Below are 19,783 nucleotides of genomic sequence, written 5' to 3' on the forward strand. Positions count from 1 at the left end.
CATCTCGCCAGAGTTTGTATTTTTAGACTCTAATTGCCCTTTTACCCATTTTCCAGAAGAACCTCAGCAACTTATCCCACAGCAATCCTGACATCATGCCATCACATATTTGTTCTCCTATTCATCCTTTTCCCACCTCCCATGCAACTTAAAACAAACTTGATTGTCCTGACAAAGGGTCTCGGCCTGAAACGTCGACTGCACCTCTTCCTAGAGATGCTGCCTGGCCTGCTGCGTTCACCAGCAACTTTTGTGTGTGTTGTTTGCTCTTTGCTTCCCTAGTTCTGATACCAGGCCTTTACACTTAAATGACAAATAAGCCTGACCCACCAAGTGTCTCCAACATTGTTTTTACTTCAGACTTCTGAAATTTAGTGTTTTCATTTTTATAAAAGAGTGTTAATTTCTCTCAATATTACAAACCACTTCTAGAGGTGGGGGAGAAGAAAGAGAAAGAGAATTGAAACTTAGCACTGGAATAAAGCATTTAATCCTTGCTATATTTACAAAATGGCAATGATAATGTCATTCATTTCCATTGACAGCTCTCCTTTCAAGGATCAGAATGACTAGAACTTCAGATGAAAGCAAATTAGTGGTCAGTTATACCAGAACAATGCTGCAACTCAGATAATGAACTCTCCATGAAATTCCTGATAATTGCTTCTAATTTCCTGTAGCAGTTTACTTGTATTCAAGCTACTTGATCTACACTTAGTGACCAATTTATTACGTACACCTGCTCATTAATGTAAATATCTAATCAGCCAATTATGTAACAACAACTCAATGCATGCGGACATGGTCCAGAGGTTCAGTTGTTCTTCAGACTTAACATCAGAATGGAGAAGAAATGTAATTTAAGTGACTTTGACCATGGAATGATCATTGGTGCCACACAGGGTAGTTTCAGTATCTCAGAAACTGCTGATGTCCTGGAACTTTCAGTCTTTCGAGTTTACAAAGAATAGCACCAGAAACAAAGATCATCAGTTCTGTTGGCAAAACTGCCTTGCTAATGAGAGAGATCAGGAGAATGGCCAGACTGGTAACTCAAATAACCACACATTACAACAGTGGTGTGCAGAACAGCATCTCTGAACACACATGTCGAACTTTGAAGTGGATGGGCTAGAGCAGCAAAAGACCATGAACACACTCAGTGACCACTTTATTAGTTACAGGAACTCCGTTATACAGGATTTGTTGTTTTAATTCAAAAAGCACCTATTCAATTCCATAGTTGAAAATACTAATTCAGTTATTCCACAAAATTTGCAACAGCAGACCCATATCTCAGAACTAAAGATAAGCATTCAACTATTAAATTTTGTATACACCTGACCTGTGCAAGAAAACATTCTAATGCAATTTGCAAGTTGACCAGTTAATTATTTTGAACTTTGCACAGGAACTTTTTCAGATGCGTAGACTAGATGTCAGGTACGCCCACCAGATGAACTACTTCAACAGTACATTGGCCCCATTCTCTTGTGATATATACAAATCATGTTGCGACCTCAAGTGCAACTGTCAATATACTAAATTAGAATCAGTCTCTTCCAATATATCAAATTAAGATCAGCCTCCCCAAAAAAACTAAATGGAGAGTGCAGGAATTTTGAGCCCTGTGTACAAGTTTATTGCATTACACACAATGAATTCTTAGGCTACGTCCACACTAGACCGGATAATTTTGAAAATGCCGGCTTTGAGTAAAAACAATAGGTGTCCACACCAGGTGTTTTTGAAAATACCTCCGTCCACATTAAGACAGGTATTTGGGTGAATCTCCTCTTACTGAGCATGCGCAGGACACAACTACACAAAACAGGCGAAGAGGAAATGGTGCGCATTTGTCCAGTTACAGACTAGAAAAACTTAAAAGGAAATTGCCAAATGACGGACAGCTGTTGGCTCTTGCGCAGGAGGACTTAAAACTAAAAAAACAAATACTGGAGCGTATGGAGGCAACCGACAGGGAGTTCACGGACAGTATGACCCGGCTGATGACAAACATTGAATTTTGCCGGTCTAGTGTGGACGAAGCCCTAGTATCAAAAAACCAGGACGAAAACAGTGAACAAAAAAAGTTTACTGCACGTGTATGTTAAAGGAATAAGGAAAATTTTGAAATCCAAAGTAGAAATTTAAATTACAAAATTTAGACTACTTTATGGAGCCACTAAATTTGGATCCATACTTTACCCATTTATGGCCCATTTCATTTGAAGCTTTGAAAAGATCAGGCCAAATAACCATTAAATAACTATGTAAAAATGTAGGTGCAACACACTAGATCTAAAAGGAACTTATGTCATGATTCACGCACATCTTCTGTAAAACCATTAATTGTACTTTGAAAGCACACCTTCCCAAATCAAGACATGGAAAGCACACAAATATAAAAATGGAACATTATGAAATTGAATTTCCTTCAGGCTCATTTATGGTTCTGTAATTCAGCTGGTAAAACGTTTCCACAATACTACGTCATCTGGCTTTTGCAACTGACAGACGCCAAAGCAGTTCCTTACTTGTGTTTACTGCTGAGAGCATCACAAGGTTATCCATTCATTACCATACTGAACACCATCTTTACAACTTGTAATATACAATACCTACTTATTTGCCTTAATGCTGCACAGGTTAATGTAGCAGCTTCAAGGAAGTAGTTTTTAAATACAATAATGAGCTCACTCCACGTTCAGCTGAGCAAAACTCTTTAGAGACTCAAAACATATTTCACCTAGACTATAATACCAGTCAGCTCAAAATGGAGAAGGCAAAAGCAGATTTTATACATCTGAAAAAAGTTAAATACCACAACCACAAATTTTATTCATCCAAACCTTTTGTACTGGACATCAAACTCAATTTGGCTTCAGAAATTTATTTTCTGAAAATATTTGAGGCTATTAAGCATGCAATTCTGGTAAGGAAAGTTAGTTGTTGTGTTTACTGAGTGAAAGCTGGTTTAAATCAGCCAACTTTATTTATACCAAACTTGCATCTCAAATATTCCAAGTGCTTTTGTCAACTGCTTTGTTCTCACTAAATCAGCAACTATCCCACATCTTAGGTAACCATGGATACTATAACCAAAAGTATTACTTCAGATAAAACATTTTGCAAAAATGTAGCATACCAAACAGTATTCATGTTCCTAATTTTGCTCAGAAAGATTGCAAACAGGTGGCTTATCCAACATCCCAGACAAAGCAGTGACCAGAGTACAGCCCATGTATAATTACAAATGCAATGAAACTTTATTTCATGTCTTCTCTCAAATATATAGTTTTCACACTACCAATTATTCCGAACTGCCAAAAACAAAAACTGACTGCTGATTAGGCAGACACCCTCTCATGTCAATTTCCCTAATACAGCAAAGGACTAAGAAGTGGAAACATCAATATTATCCAGTAAAGCCATATAATGTGTCTATATATACAGGAGTTACTAACTCCTACAGACCTGTACAGTAGCACATTAGATCTGCATTATGCTTTTTCCACAAATGCACAAGAAATGGTCCCAAAATTCAAGGTTAATGTGATGACCCAAACTTAAATAAACATACAATTCTTCCTGCAAATGTACTTTACATGAAACATTTTGATCATGCAACATTCTTTTATTAGTAAAATCTTTCAAATTGAGTTATTTAGCCAGGACTTTATGTCACACCTTCAGTGACACAGGTTATCTTACTGCACTTTTGGTCTGTGCGGTATAGAAAGATCTTAGACCTGAATACAGAAGGATTTAATGCCAGAACAAAGTAGTAAACGCGACATACATGAAAGTCCTCCAATAATTACCAAAAGTCTCTTATTTGGTTCAATAACTTAATTTTTCAATTGCTTCAAAACAATCTTCTATGCATGGGATGGCATTGAGAGATCATTTACAAAGGCAGCTATCAAACCAAGACAGTAGAAATACGCAACTCCACATCAACTCTCAGCATGCCCTTGCACTGCACCCACGCAGTCAAGGTGGCTGTCAATGCATTGTGCAACCCTGGAGGAGACCGTGTGCAGAATGAATGAAGTCTTTATTTCAAACATCAACTAAAATGGTCAAATAATTGCAAAAATAAATACTTTTAAAAATGTATTTATATTGTCAACTCAGTTGTTCACAGCAATTGTGGCTACAGTAATGCTATGCAACAGCCAAAAATCAGAGTCCTCATTGGTGAGTAGCGGCTAGCCATTGTTAAAATAACTAATACCTGTACATGATTTTGTTGTATAAAATGGAAGCACCATAAATACCTGACAGGAAGTTAGGTATCATAATTCAATCAATCCATTCCCAGATTTAACAAACAACTACTACCATTGATGTGAAAGCTTCCAAGTGCCGCCTTATTTCAGTTCTAGCTGCCAGAAATAAAGCGAGTTTAGAGACGCTCCACGCCCATGATTCATTATCGAACTACAAGAGCTTCCCCCACCCCCCATGTTATTCTACATGAGAATTATCTTTGTAATTTCTTCCCACACAATTAGAACTAGACACCTCAGTTACCTTGCAATCAGGAAGTACCATTTTGGATTCTGAATTCTCAGAAGCTAGTCTCTGATGCTAACATTCTTACTTTTTAAAAGGAAAATACAAACAACACAACTAATAGAATCTGCTCACACCGACAAAAAAACACTAAAGAAAGACCTCAGCTTCCATTACAGGACCCAAAACATTTTTTTTTAAAAGAGTCGCTTAAATTTATAAGATGCCAGATTTCCACTTAGCTGTTCCTTTCAGTAAATAATTTGATAGATTTCAAAGCAAATGTCTGTACCATCAGAAGATTTAAGATCGTTTAATGTCATTTCCAGTGTAAAGGAGAACAAAATAATTGTTACTCCGGATCTGATACAGCACAAAAAAGCAGTAACACAATAACTAAAAATAAACAGCAAGTATAAATACCGAAGACACAGATTGCATGCCCATGAAGTGACACTAGGCACAGGAGTGTCTGTACACGAGGTGACCACTATGGTAACATAGCAGTTAGTGCGACACTATTACAGCTTGAGGCGTTCCTGAGTTCAATTCTGGTGCCATTCTGTAAGGAGTTTCGGTATATCCACTCCATTAAAATGTGTGGACTGGAAGGACTACTCCTCACTGTATTCCTAAATAAATAGAAAATTATAGTTAAGAATACAGAGTTCTACAATGGACCATCACTTCCCTGTGTGAGATTTAATAACAAGGACACCTTCCTTACTGTGTTCAATGATAAACATGACAGAATATAGACAAAGAAATACGCAGAACAATAACGCTGGATTCAAGAATACCTTTCAGGGTTAGTGGAGTGGGTTACAAACTTTCACCCTGAACTTCAGTTCAAATCCGGACCAGAGTCATGGGATGGAACTCTTCTCTTACGGGCTGCAAGAATCCAAATGGGAAATCAATTTGAGAAATTTCAATCCAATACAATTTGGAGAAACAGCTACATAGAACATAACTGCCCTAACTTGACATCGATGAGCAATCTCTGAGATGTCACCACTTAGTCTGTCTGATGACAAAAAAAATCAAAGTGGTAAGGGACAGAGTGCTTTGACGTCAGAAAAAAAGTACCAAGTGAGAGAGTTTCTGTGTCATCAATCTAGCAGTTTTATTTTTTGCACTTAAGTCCATTACCATGTTTTGTACATTAACCAGCCTTTATTAAAATTGAAGACAATTTTAAACTGTAAGCATGCATATTCTTCAACCATATGAAAAATATTCTATTTTTCCTGTTTAACACTTCATGGCACGGATTGCAAATTTGTCTATTACATATAGAAAACTGTGCAAATAAGGAAGTTATTTAATACTAATACAACCAACATCTTGCTCCCACATAAAACAATAACTAGTCTGAATAACACATTATTTCAAAACACTTCCACTTCATTAGGCATCTGAGCTAGTCAGAAAGTAACTGTCAACTTAAAATGAAACTATTAATCAGGAATTACATCCGTATAAAGAGCAATAAATTGGGTCCAGTAAAGCAAACTAGTGATGTCATTATCGAGTGAAGCAACATCCAAGTTCACAAATCAATCCATTGTTACATAGATGAGCACAAGACTCCTCCAAATACTGCAGAGGAATGTCGTGAGGATATACTGCATGAAACAACTAAGCCCTAGAACGTTAAAACTACACAGTAGATTTTGAAGTGTCAACGTTTCAGTGTCACCAGGGCTGCAGTATTCCAGATACCATGCAGAAATGTTACCCTGTATACGTTGACATCTACAATCAAAAACAAATTAAGGTGCTAACCACACTATAATCGCATAGCATGGCTCATAATCCATGCAATGCAGTCTTCTTCAACAGAATTCACTTCCCCACCTAGCCTTCCAATGTCAGTTGGACAGTGGTTCCCGCAAAAAAAAAACAAAAGCAGCCAGATTCTCTGCAGCACCACGGTCATATCCGAAAGAAGACTGAGGTAGGGGAGGTAAAACAGAGCCACCTCCTCCCTTCACTAGTACTGAAAGGGTGGGTGAGGGCAATAATGAGCAGAAAGACAGGAGCTAAAGAGGCCGACGAGGCTGCAAGGGGAGCGGCCTCACCCAACCGCAAAGCAACCAGGCCGGAGCGGGGCCTTGTAGGCCCGGTAAACTGCTAAACCCACCACTCACGCCCCTTACCACCTAACCAGCCACGGAGGGCCAGCGGCGGGCGGGGGCGGGGGCGGGGGCAAGAAGCCAGGGCAGGGCCTCGGCCTCTGCATTCACACCTACCCCTCCCTCCGCCCGCCCGAACGTCATACAACTCCCGCCGCGTCTCACCGTCTTCCACAAGCGCCTGCGAACGACCCTCGCTTCAAATCTCACGCCCTCGCTTTAAATATACAAAAAAGGAGGACTGAGAGAACGACCTCCCCCCCACTCCTCAGAAGTCTCCCTCCCGGCGACTGCCAAGATGGCGCCTACTTCCGTCGGGGTTTCCTGCAGCCCGTCACAGGGGCGGGTCAAGGGTCAGCGTCCGCTCTCCCGCTCCCGCGGAGGCCGGGCCTGGGCTTGGGCGGTCTCCGTGGGCCGTGGCTGCAGCGGCGGGAGGGTCAACGGTGGGGTCGGCGCACCCCGGACCGTCCTCATCTCACCGGGCATCCCACCCCCTACGCCACAGCTGCTCAGGTGCATTTGAAATTTTACACAGGGATCCACTTTCTGGATTTACAACTCTGATGTAATTACCATTGATTGTAGAGTCAAGTTTGTTCTCACTCGCTTGATGTATGTGTGCAGAGTTGCAATGAAAACCCCTACTTGCAACAGCATCAGAGACGTTCACAAGAAACACGTAAGCATGAATTATTCAGAATTTTTAAAGAAAGAGTACATTAAAACAAAAACGTCAGAACGAAAAGTGAGAATGCTGCTCTTGGACTACAGTTCGACATTCAACACCATAATTCCCTCCAGGCTTGACAAGAAGCTCAGAGACCTCGGCCTTCAACCCGTCTTGTGTAGCTGGATCCTGGACTTCCTGTCAGATCTCCGGCAGGTGATAAAAGTGGGCTCCCTCACCCCTGATTCTCAATACAGGAGCCCCTCAAGGCTGTGTCCTAAGCCCCCTCCTTTACTCTCTGTATACCCATGATTATATTGCCACCCACAGCTCCAATCTGCTAATTAACTCTGCAGATGTTAATACATAGATTGGCCTCATCTCAAATAATAATGAGGCAGCCTACAGAGAAGAAGTCATCACCCTGACACAGTGGTGTCAAGAAAACAATGTCTCCCTCAACGTCGCAAAAACAAAGGAGCTGTTTGTGGACTACAGAAGGAATGGAGACAGACTAGCCCCTATAGACATCAATGGATCCAGGATTGAGAGGGTGAACAGCTTCAAGTTCCTCGGTATACACATCACCAAGGATCTCGTGGTCTGTACATATTCACTGTGTGGTGAAAAAAGCACAACAGTGCCTCAGACCATTGAAGAAGTTTGGCATGAGTCCCCAAATCCTAAGGACTTTTTACACACAATTGAGAACATCCTGACTGGCGTGGAACTATACTTCCCTCAATCACAGGGCTCTGCAGGGAGTGGTGTGGACAGCCCAGCACATCTGTGGATGTGAACTTCCCACTGTTCAGGACATGTACAAAGACAGGTGCGTAAAAATGGCCCGAAGGATCATTGGGGTCCCTAGTCACCCCAACCACAGACTGTTCCAGCTGCTACCATCCAGGAAATGGTACCGCAGCATTAAAGCCAGGGCCAACAGGCTCGGGGACAACTTCTTCCACCAGACCATCAGACTGCTTAATTCATGCTGATTCAATTATATTTCTATGTCATATTGACTGTTCTGTGGTATATCTTACTGTATATACTATTTATTATAAATTACACATTACACATTCAGACAGAGACATAACGTAAAGATTTTTACTCCACACGTATGTGAAGGACGTAAGAAATAAAGTCAATTCAATTGAATTCAAAGTGGCCATAACGCTGCTATAGTGAAGTAGTGATTCGGGTCGGACAGGTTGGTTCGAGAAGCTTGGCTTGAAAGTGTGTCCCCCTTCGACCCTCACCAATTTCCTGTTGATGCCCCACTGAAATGCAGCAACTGCTCTGTCCAAGACCACTAGAAACTGCATAATCATGTAGTCAGCGTGGGTGAGATCTTTGAGTATGCTCTTAGATCAGCCAGCATAATCAAAAATCCCACCCACACGGACATTTTTTCTTATTTCCCCCCTCCCCCCACCACTGGGCAGATGATACAAAAGCTTGAAAGCACATACCACCGGGATCAAGGCCAGTTTCTATCCCACTGTAATAAAACTATGTGTGGTTCCCTGGTGTGATGAAGGGGACTCTTGCCTTTACGATGCACCTTGTTTTATGACCTTGTACCTTACTGTCTGTTTGCACTGCCCATTCTCTCCAACACTTTACTCTACACAGTTGCTCTCTGTCTACATTACCCATTCTCTCCAACACTTCACTCTACACAGGTACTGTCTGTCTACACTACCCATTCTCTCCAACACTTCATTCTGCACAGGTACTGTCTGTCTACACTACCTATTCTCTCCAACGCTTCATACTGCACAGGTACTGTCTGTCTACACTACCCATTCTCTCCAACACTTCATTCTGCACAGGTACTGTCTGTCTACACTACCCATTCTCTCCAACACAGTTATTCTTCTACCTTGTACCATCTCAATTTAATAAAGCAACACACATCAAAGTTGCTGGTGAACGCAGCAGGCCAGGCAGCATCTGTAGGAAGAGGTGCAGTCGACGTTTCAGGCCGAGACCCTTTGTCAGGGACGAAGATGCTGCCTGGCCTGCTGCGTTCACCAGCAACTTTGATGTGTGTTGCTTGAATTTCCAGCATCTGCAGAATGCCTGTTGTTTTCAATTTAATAAATTTATCTACATGAATGGTATGCAAGAGAAGTTTTTATTTACTCTGCCTCAGTAAGTATGACGGTAATAAACCAATTTACCAAGCTGATGGTTGAAGGGAAGGGAGTATTACTCCATCATTCCCAAGTGTTCAGATTTTGCCGTCGTTTTTCATTTGTCCAATCACTCACTCAAGCAAAAAATATTTGTATGGATTTTTAGCATCAGCAGTTTTGTCTTGCTGTTTAATATTTTTATGGGGCTTGGCAAGGTAGGAGGAAGAATGTTTCTCTGGCACTAGGTTTACAGTCAGGGCTTGGTCTCAGAGATGAGCAGCAATTTCTTCAGTCAGAGGACAGGGACTTATCAAAATCCTCTACTCAAAAGAGAAAGCGTGATATACTTTTGAGTAGAAAGGAAATCGAAGGATATAGGGTTAATGAAGGGTACATCCCTTCACGTTGTGCGGGTGCACAGCTGCATAGTAACTGAAATGCTCCCACACGCATATGCAGCACAGCTGGAATTTTCTTTTATAGAATGTTAATATAATTTTGAAAATTTGTTAGTTTTGAATTGTATGTTAATATAATTGTTAAGTGTCTGAAATTAATTTTGTGTTAATGAATATATGAGGGGTGATTGATAAGTTTGTGGCCCAAGGTAGAAGGAGTCAATTGTAGAAAACCTAGCACGTTTATTTTTCAGGAACACACACACAAAATGCTGGTGAGGGGAGATCGGTAGGAAGGGATGGGGGGAGACAAATGAGCAAGGGAGTGGATTCCTGCGGAAAGCAGGAGGGGAGGGAAAGATGTGCTTAGTAGTGGGATCCCGTTGGAGGTGGTGGACATTACGGGGAATTATATGTTGGACCCGGAGGCTGGTGGGCTGGTAGGTTAGGACAAAGGGAACCCTATTCCTAGTGGGGTGGCGGGAGGATGGGGTGAGAGCCGATGTGCGTGAAATGGGAGAGATGCGTTTGAGAGCAGAGTTGATGGTGGAGGAAGGGAAGCCTCTTTCTTTAAAAAAGGAAGACATCTCCTTCGTCCTGGAATGAAAAGCCTCATCCTGAGAGCAGATGCGGCGGAGACGGAGGAATTGCAAGAAGGGGATGGCATTTTTGCAAGAGACAGTGTGGGAAGAGGAATAGTCCAGGTGGCTGTGAGAGTCCGTAGGCTTATAGTAGATGTCCACCGCCAACATTTATTTTTCAACATAGTCCCCTCCTACATGTACATACGTAGTTCAGTGTTCGTAGAGCATACGGATCCCTTCTTTGTAGAAGTGGTCTGCAGCAGGGGTGATTGATAAGTTTGTGGCCTAAGGTAGAAGGAAATGAGTTATACAGCTCTCATTACATGCATGTGCAGTTCAACTCTTTGAGTGAAAATGCAGAAAGTTTGAAGTTAATAACTCATCTCCTTCTACCTTAGGCCACAAACTTATCAATCGCCTCTGCTGTGGACCACTTCTGGAGGTCCAATGTGCCGACTTCTACAAAGAAGGGATCCGTATACTCCACAACCACTGGACTAAGTGTGTAAATGTAGGAAAAATAAATGTGCTAGGTTTTCTAAAATTGACTCCTTCTACCTTAGGCCACAAACTTATCAATTGCCCTTCGTAATTCATAAATTAAAGTGCCACGCCGTTTTCAGGCCGTGTAAAAATTGAGTCGCACAGGGCTGTTGTGGAAAGAACGTTTTAGCAACTGTGTTGGTTTGCAATCAAAATCTGACTTTTCTCTTCAATATCTGGTTGAAAACCAACACACTGATGAACCTCCATGTTGATGGCCACAGAACTGTGAATGTAGACCAGCTCCTTTGGAAACTGATGTGGACCCCAAGATGGAACACTTGTGCTGCACTGCATTCTCCTTTGCTGCTTGCTCTTGTCAGTGGCGGTGGCAGTGGACGGACTGTAGAGCAAGACTGAGCCAGCAATGTTACTAAAAATAGTCCTTGTGATGACTCACGAATGAGGTAACTCGTCAGCAGAAATGTTGGATTAGGGTGTAGAGTCGTTACTTTTCTTGTATTTTTTTGTAGTTTAACATTCCTCTGCTTGCTTGCATTTTAACATGATTACTTTCAGTATATGTATATGTATAATTGTTCAGTGACTTTTCCAGTAATTGTGGTATGCTGTTTCTGTATCTTTTGGAAGTTCCAAAGTTTTTCTGTAGCAGGTGTCACACCACTTGACTCTGGGCATCTTATAGGTTCATTCTTATCAGTGGAATGTTGTTATCTTTATAGTTGAAGTTAGTTTTTGTAGACAATGACCATGATTTCTTAGTCCTCTCAACTTGTATTCCTTGTTTATTTTTTGTTGTTATTGTAGCGATGTGCTACACACAGAGCTAGAAATAATGACACGCAGTCTGTAAGTCGCTCTCGAGACTCGTTTATTCAAACTTCGCAGCACTGGCTTTTAAGCAGTTCCATTCCAGCCCTCTCTAGGCAGAAATGACAAGTCTCTCCCCGCGCGCAGGCTATTTTGTGAGCCGGTTCGCTTGTGTAGAAAGTGGGTCACCACATAACCCCCCCCTAGAACCGGCGATACACCCCCAATGTCCACAGTCTGGATCAGTCTCTGTTTGGGCAGTCTGCCTCTGCGCCGTGGAGCCTGAACCTCGACCGGCTGCACCAAGTCCACATGGGTTGGTTTGAGTCGGTCCACCGTGAAAACCTCCTCTTTCCCCCCCAATGTCCAGAATGTACGTGGACCCGTTGTTACTGATCACCTTGAACGGCCCCTCATACAGCTGCTGTAGCGGTGCCCGGTGTGCACCCCTTCGTACAAATACAAACTTACAGTTCTGCAGGTATTTGGGCACGCAGGTCGGGATCTGTCCGTGCTGTGAAGTCGGTATGGGGGCCAGGTTGCTAAGCCTTTTGCGTAGTCTGTCCAGGACTGCTGCGGGTTCTTCCTCTTGCCCCCTTGAGGCTGGTATGAACTTCCTGGGACGACCAGGGGTGTGCCGTACACCAGCTCAGCCGACGAGGTGTGCAGATCCTCTTTGGGTGCCGTGCGGATCCCAAGCGGGACCCAAGGAAGCTCGTCCACCCAGTTAGGCCCTTTCAGGCGGGCCATGAGAGCTGACTTTAAGTGACGGTGGAAGCATTCCACTAGTCCATTCGACTGTGGGTGGTAGGCAGTTGTGTGGTGTAGCTGGGTTCCCAACAGACTGGCCACAGCCAACCACAGGCTGGAGGTGCATCTCTGTCGGATGTAATGTGGGCCGGTATCCCGAAGTGTACTACCCAGTTTGCAATCAGCGTTCGGGCGCAGGAATCGGCGGTGGTGTTGCTGAGCGGGACCGCCTCTGGCCATCTTGTGAACCGGTCTATCATAGTTAGGAGGTACCGCACTCCTCGCGACATTGGCAGGGGCCCCACGATATCCACGTGAATGTGGTCGAACCTCCGGCGGGTGGGTTCGAACTGCTGCGGTGGGGCTTTGGTGTGCCGCTGCACCTTGGCTGTTTTGGCCCATTCGCTGACCTGTTTGCGAAGTCCGTGCCACACAAACTTGCTGGAGACCATCCGGACGGTTGTCCTGATAGATGGGTGCACCAAGCCGTGTATGGAGTTGAAAACTTGCCGCCGCCAGGCTGCCAGGACGATGGGGCGAGGTTGGCTGGTAGCCACGTCACACAAGAGTGTCCTCTCGCCTGGGCCTACGAGGAAGTTTTGCAGCTGCAAACCTGAGACTGCGGTCCTGTAGCTGGGCATCTAGTCGCCCGCCTGCTGCGCCTCTGCCAGTGCTGCATAGTCCACCCCCTGGGACAGGGCCTGGATAGCCGGTCTGGAGAGTGCATCCACCACGACGTTGTCCTTTCCCGAGACATGCTGGATGTCCGTCGTGTACTCGGAGATGTAGGACAGATGTCGCTGCTGGCGGGCCAACCAGGGATTGGACACCTTCATGAATGCGAAGGTCAACGGTTTGTGGTCCGTGAACGCGGTGAACGGCCTACCTTCTAAGAAGTACCTGAAATGCCGGATTGCCAGATATAGTGCCAACAGCTCCCGGTCGAAGGCACTGTACTTGAGTTCGGGTAGCCATAGGTGCCTGCTGAAGAACGCCAAGGGTTGCCAGCGCCCCTCGATGAGTTGCTCCAGCACCCCACCGACTGCTGTGTTGGATGCGTCCACTGTGAGAGCGGTTGGAGCCCTTGGCTTTAATGAAAGCGGCCGCGGCCTCTTCATCCCAAGTAATGTCCTTGCCTTTACCCGACATCAGGGTGAACAAAGGGTGCATGATACGGGCTGCTGAGGGGAGGAAGCAGTGGTAGAAGTTCACCATACCAATGAACTCCTGCAGGCCTTTGACTGTGTTGGGCCGGGCGAAGTGGCGGATCGCGTCTACCTTGGCGGGCAGAGGTGTTGCCCCGTCTTTGGTAATCCTGTGGCCCGGGAAGTCAATGGTGTCGAGTCCAAACTGACATTTGGCCGGGTTGATCACGAGGCCGAAATCGCTCAGGCGGGAGTAGAGCTGGCGGAGGTGGGACAGATGCTCCTGACGACTACTGCTGGCTATGAGGATGTCGTCCAAGTAGATGAACGCAAAGTCCAGGTCATGTCCCACCGCATCCATTAGTCGCTGGAACATCTGTGCGGCATTCTTCAGGCCGAACGGCATTCGGAGGAATTCGAACAGGCCGAATGGGGTGATGAGTGCTGTTTTGGGGATGTCTTCAGGGTCTACCAGAATTTGATGGTACCCCCGGACGAGGTCTACTTTGGGAAAGATGCTTGCCCCATTCAGGTTTGCTGCAAAGTCCTGTATGTGCGGCATAGGGTAGCGGTCTGGAGTTGTAGCCTCGTTCAGTTTGCGGTAGTCGCCGCATGGTCTCCAGCCCCCAGCTGCTTTGGGCACTATGTGCAATGGGGATGCCCATGGGCTGTCGGACCTCCGTACGATCCCCAATTCTTCCATCTTTTTGAACTCCTCCTTCGCCAGGCGGAGCTTGTCCAGGGGGAGCCTTCGTGCGTGGGCATGGAGGGGTGGTCCCTGGGTCGGAATGTGGTGCTGTACTCCGTGTCTGGGCATGGCTGCTGTGAACTGCGGTGCCAGAACCGATGGAAAGTCCGCCAGGATTCTGGTGAATTCGTTGTCAGACAGCGTGATGGAGTCCAGGTGTGGGGCCGGCAACTTGGCTTCACCCAGGGAGAACATCTGGAAAGTCTTGGCATGGACCAGTCTTCTCCCTTGCAAGTCGACCAGCAGGCTGTGGGCTCGCAAGAAGTCCGCCCCCAGGGGTGGTTGGGCCACGGCGGCCAGTGTGAAGTCCCACATGAACCAGCTGGTGCCGAACTGTAGGTGCACTGTGGGGGTGCCGTAGGTCCGAATCGTGCTGCCGTTTGCGGCCCTCAGTGTGGGTCCTGTCGCCCTGTTGCGGGTGTCATACCCCGTCGGGAGTAAGACGCTGATCTCCGCTCCAGTGTCGACCAAGAAGCGGCGTCCCGACTGTCTGTCCCAGATGTACAGGAGGCTGTCCTGGTGGCCAGCCACCGTAGCCATTAGCGGCGGCTGGCCCTGGCATTTCCCGGGAACTTGCAGTGCGGGCGACAACGGCGGGCTTCTGTGCCCCACCGCTGGTGGTAGAAACACCACCGTTCATTGGCTTCCTCACTCCTGCCTCTGGGTTGTGTGTGCTCCGTTGCCAGGCCTGGTCTGGCCTGCTGTTGGGCACATGGCTTGGTAATCTGTCCTACGGATGCCCCGCTCTCCCTCCTGTCTTTCCACAGCACTTCTGCCCGGGCCGCCACTTTCTGGGGGTCACTGAAATCTGCGTCGGCCCGCAGCAGATGTATGTCCACGGGCAGTTGTTCTAGGAATGCCTGCTCAAATATGAGGCAGGGCTTGTGTCCTTCAGCCAGGGCCAGCATCTCATTCATTAATGCTGACAGCGGCCTGTCTCCCAAACCGTCCAGGTGCAGCAAGTGGGCACCTCGCTCATGCTGTAAGAGGCCAAAGTTCTCTAAGAGCAGCGCTTTGAATGCCTTCTTCGGGGGGTGACTGTATGAAATCCCCAACCCGTGCGGCTGTCTCCTGGTCAAGGGAGCTCACCACGTAAGAGTAATGTGTGAAATCCGAAGATATTTGCGAATCTGGAACTGGGCTTCTGCTTGGTCAAACCACACGCATGGTCGCAGCATCCAGAAAGTTGGCAGTTTTAGCGAAACTGCGTGAACAGATGAAGAAAATTCGATCATCTTTGGTCCAAATCCCGTTTAGAACGTCGGGGTCACCAATGTAGCAATGTGCTACACACAGAGCTAGAAATAATGACACGCAGTCTGTAAGTCGCACTGGAGACTCGTTTATTCAAACTTCGCGGCACTGGCTTTTAAGCAATTCCCTTCCTGCCCTCTCCGGGCGGAAATGATGTCAGAGGTGCATTACAAAAGTCTCTCCCCTCGCGCGGGCTATTTTGTGAGCCGGTTCGCTTGTGTAGAAAGTGGTTTGCCACATTATAACATTTACATGGTTTTCTTTGTTTCTTGGCCATCTGGAGAAGAAGATTTTCAGAGTTGTACATTGTATACATACTTGGATAATAAATGAACCTTTGAACCTTTTGAATCGTTTTAAAAAATAAAATGGCAGTAAGCAAGAAGTTTTATGTCTCATTCTTGACTTCTGAACTTCTGGATTGCCCCCCCCCCCCCCCAGTAAAATAAACAGCTGCAGGAATGGATGCTCATAAACAGTAAACAGCTTTGAATAAACTGTCTAACTCATCAAAGGAAGAATGGCCGCAGGATGCAGAAACACCTTATAGGAGCGGTGAAGGATGTGGATAGGATTGTACCTCAGCGCTCCGAAAACAATTAGAAAGGAAGGCAGGACACAGGGAAAGGAGAGAAATAAATCAACAGTCCGTTGTTTGTGTAATCCAAATGTTAAGATGAATCGTGGGTGTGCAGTGTTGGCGCTGGAAGCGTGGTGACACTTGTGGGCTGCCCCCAGCACGTGCTGTTTGATTTGGTAGAATATGATGCACTTCACTGTGTGTTTTGATGCACATATGACAAGTAAAGCTAACTATACTTTTTCTTATAAGATGATGTTCATTAACTGAGCTTATAAAGCTGGTCGTACAAATCTATCAGTATACGTATCTACCTTTTGATTCACGCTAAGACATTTCAAAACTCAAAAATTTCAAGCCCCTTTTAGGTTTACAAAGTTCAATGTTCAAAGATCAAAGTTCAAAAATTCAAAGTACATTTATTATCAAAGTATGTATATATTATCCAACCTTAAGATTTCTCTCCTTACAGGCAGCCACAAAACAAGAAACCCAATAGAACCCATTAAAAAGAAAGACCGACAAACACCCAATCTACGGAGAGAGAGGAAAAGAAACAAATTGTGCAAGCAATAAAAGTAAATACGTAGCATTCAGAACAAAAGCAAGTCCTCAGACACAAAGCCCAGAGCAGCCGGAGCAGGCCGAGAGCCTCAGCCTCAGTTCAGCACCTCGCGGAGCCTTCAGACATGAAGCCTGGAGCAGGCCAAGAGCCCCAGCCTCAGTTCAGCGAAGAGCAGAGTAAACATCACGGAACAGCAAGCGGAACCAGTTTGACCTTGACTGCTGGTCCCGAAACCCTGCCTTTTCTATCCATCTGGCCTGGCGTTTAAATCGTCCAAACATCAGGTCGTTGAAGAACTGAGAATTGAAAAATATAGTTTATTATTAAGGATTGGGGATATGTCTAAACCAGGGGTTACCAAACATTTTTAAGCCGTGGACCCATACCATTAACCAAGGGGTCTGTGAACCCCAGGTTGGGGACCCCTGATAAACTGAAAGGCATGGAAAAATCAGAAATATAAAGAACTCAGCGATTTGATTCAGGAACAGCTTCTTCTCCTCTGCCATCCAATTCCTAAATGGTCATTGAACCCATGAACACTATCTCACTACTTTTTTAATTTCTGTTTTTGCACTAATTTTAATTTAACTATTTAATATACATATGTATGTATATATCTCTATCTATATATTTGTGTGTGTGTGTGTATACATATTTACTGTAATTCCATTTTTTTCTTTGTATTTATCATTGTACTGCTGCTGCAAAATTAACTAATTTCACGACATATGCCTGTGATTTTTAACCTGATTCTGATTCTCATTCTGCTTCTGAATAGAGAATAATTTTCACATGCATGTTGACATTGACCATGATTAACAGCACACAAGTACCTTTTTTTTACATGGCTTGTTGTTATTTGACCACACTACTGGAAATATCTAGAGATATTTTAATGCTAAATGCATAATATGCATAAACAAAATTTACTTCTTTGCATAATTTCTTCCACAGTGCACCATACTATCTGGTTATCTAGAAACAGCCTCCTGCCTTCTTTTACTGCTCCTGTATTCAAGTTTAATTTATGCCACAATTAGAGTCCGGCATCCATTTCTAATCATCATTACTTCAGAAGGAGGTGAAGATCCAGGAGACGGTGCAGAGAAGATTTAATAGAATTGATCCAGTAAAGGGGGATTTCAGTTCCGGGGTAGAAAAAGGAAGGTGGGAATAATCTCTTTGCGGCAAAGAAGATGGAGAGGAGAGTGAGAGATCATGACCAGTCACAATTTGTGTTTGTTCTGAATAGGAACACGCTTCTCCCAGAAGCCTGTTCTCATTAAGAACTGAGCACAAATTTAAAAGTTCGGCAGAAAATACACAGATACTGATAACGACCAGGAACACACTGAAGGGATCATATTGTAGGTTTTCGCAAATAAAACAGCGTGGGGCATTTTATGTTTAAGAAAAACCTTAACAACTCATTTATTGTAATCCAAACGTTGAACAAAAGACGAGGTAGTAGACACTCACTCAATTATGTCATCATGTCAGACCAACCTCTTAAAGTGAACTGCAGCTCAATGACAATGTTGTGAATTATGAACATTTCCACCAATTACGTTACCCTACACAGTTCTCCCTCCCCCAGAATTCACTGAATCTGGCATTGGGAGCCTGTCTGGAGCTCGGACGGGCCTCCTGGCTCGGGTCCTGTGTTCTATGGGTGAGGGAACAGCAAGTGCCTCTGGCTCGTCCAGATGTGTGTTGACATGCTCATCGTCATGTCGTGACGGCGGGGGCATGGTAGCAGAATCCTCCAAATCTTGGTGGGCCGACTTAGGGCAATCTACTGAAACACATTCAGATTTACCCTTCTTATCCATGATAAAAGTCTTTTCCCTCCATTCCAAGATGCAGAAGGGGCCATCGTAAGGAGGCCTTGAGGGATGTTGGTGTGCATCATGGTGGATGAAACCAAACAAGGTGGAACGTCGGTCAACAGGAACCCATGATGGGACGTTAGGAATAGGTGCAAAGCAATTGAGTTTACCGAGGAGGGTGGAGCATTGTTGGCAGGCCAATCAGGAGGTCGTGGCATCAGGAATGAAGTCACCTGGCACTCGTAACGGCTGTCCATACACCAGCTCGGCCACGGGTGAGTGCAGGTCCACTTTTGGAGATGTTCTGAGCCCCAGCAGGACCCATGGGAGACGATCATGCCAACACTCATCTGTCAGGGAAGCCCTCAGAGCAGCCTTTAAGGAGCAGTGAAACCGTTCACATAGGCCATTGGACTGCGGGTGATAAGCCGTGGTGTGAAGTAGCCTAACGCCTAGGTTCTGGGCCATCGCAGCCCAGAGGTCTGATATTAATTGGGGACCGCGGTCAGAGGAAATACCAGTAGGGTGCCAAACTGAGCAACCCAGCTACTGATGAATGCCCGAGCCATGTCTGCAGCCATTGTTGATGCTAGAGGGATGACCTCTGGCCACCTGGTGGTACGGCCCACCATGGTAAGAAGGTGCGTGAAACCACAGGACAGGGGAAAAGGGCCAGACAGTCACTCAGGGACCTCAAAAGGTGAAAATGGTGCCTGGACATGACAGATAACGTTTGCCTGCTGGCACTCCACACAGGACGCTCGCCAATCACGCACGTCCTTTCAAAGGCCGTGCCACCCAGACTTCAGTGCAGCCAGTGTCAGTGAGGCCTTCCGCCCCGGGTACGAGAGGACATGTATGGAGTTAAAAACAGTCCGCCTCCAGTTTGCAGGTATGATGGGGGCGAGGGCAACTGGTTGAGACATCGCACAGGAGAGAAAGCCCAGCTTCCCTGAGCTTAATGTCAGCCTACCGCAGGCCCGTGACTGAAGTTCAGTAAGACTGGACCTCTGGGTCAGTCGCTTGGTCAGCTGCCATGCAGGCAGAGCCAACCCCTATGTGTACGGCCTCAATGGCTGACTGTGAGAGGCCATCAGCCACTGTATTATTAGTCTGAAGTGTCAGTAGTAATGGCTATAGGTG

At 45.3% G+C, this 19,783-nt stretch overlaps 1 protein-coding gene across 2 annotated transcripts in view; it reads right to left on the reverse strand.

The window, feature by feature from the left end:
* The window catches only part of rab14 (RAB14, member RAS oncogene family), a 31,808-nt gene extending 24,820 nt beyond the window's left edge, over positions 1-6,988 (reverse strand). Inside the window, exons 1-2 of one of the 2 annotated variants that reach the window (XM_072240066.1) lie at positions 6,825-6,988; positions 5,322-5,415 (exon numbers count right to left, since the gene is read on the reverse strand). The gene's annotated coding sequence lies outside the window, so the exon portion shown is untranslated. The remainder of the gene's footprint in view (positions 1-5,321; positions 5,416-6,824) is intronic. The other variant, XM_072240067.1, reaches the window with a different exon arrangement.
* Between the last annotated feature and the right edge of the window lie 12,795 nt (positions 6,989-19,783).

This window comes from Mobula birostris, chromosome 22 (assembly GCF_030028105.1).
Source record: "Mobula birostris isolate sMobBir1 chromosome 22, sMobBir1.hap1, whole genome shotgun sequence".
NCBI classification, from domain to species: domain Eukaryota; kingdom Metazoa; phylum Chordata; class Chondrichthyes; order Myliobatiformes; family Myliobatidae; genus Mobula; species Mobula birostris.